This window comes from Palaemon carinicauda, chromosome 7 (genome assembly GCF_036898095.1).
Source record: "Palaemon carinicauda isolate YSFRI2023 chromosome 7, ASM3689809v2, whole genome shotgun sequence".
In the NCBI taxonomy this organism is placed as follows: Eukaryota; Metazoa; Arthropoda; class Malacostraca; order Decapoda; family Palaemonidae; genus Palaemon; species Palaemon carinicauda.
This window is the reverse complement of record NC_090731.1, coordinates 61,248,186-61,248,444: the sequence shown is the minus strand read 5'-3', so window position 1 is coordinate 61,248,444 and position 259 is coordinate 61,248,186.

Below are 259 nucleotides of genomic sequence, written 5' to 3'. Positions count from 1 at the left end.
AGAATGAATTTGATATGGTTGATATGAGCATGATTATTGGGTGAAAATAAATAACAGTATGCTATAGGAAGCTTATCCCAATTAGATCTTGACACAGACTCATAATGGGTTTTTTTTATTATGATTATTGTGCGATTTTCGTAATAAAAAGTAAACAATAAATAAGCAAGTTTTATTTTATTATTACACAAACTATATATATTTGTTTCTTTGTATATATCCTGTCATCTCGATCAATTTAAATGCAAAATTGTTGGAT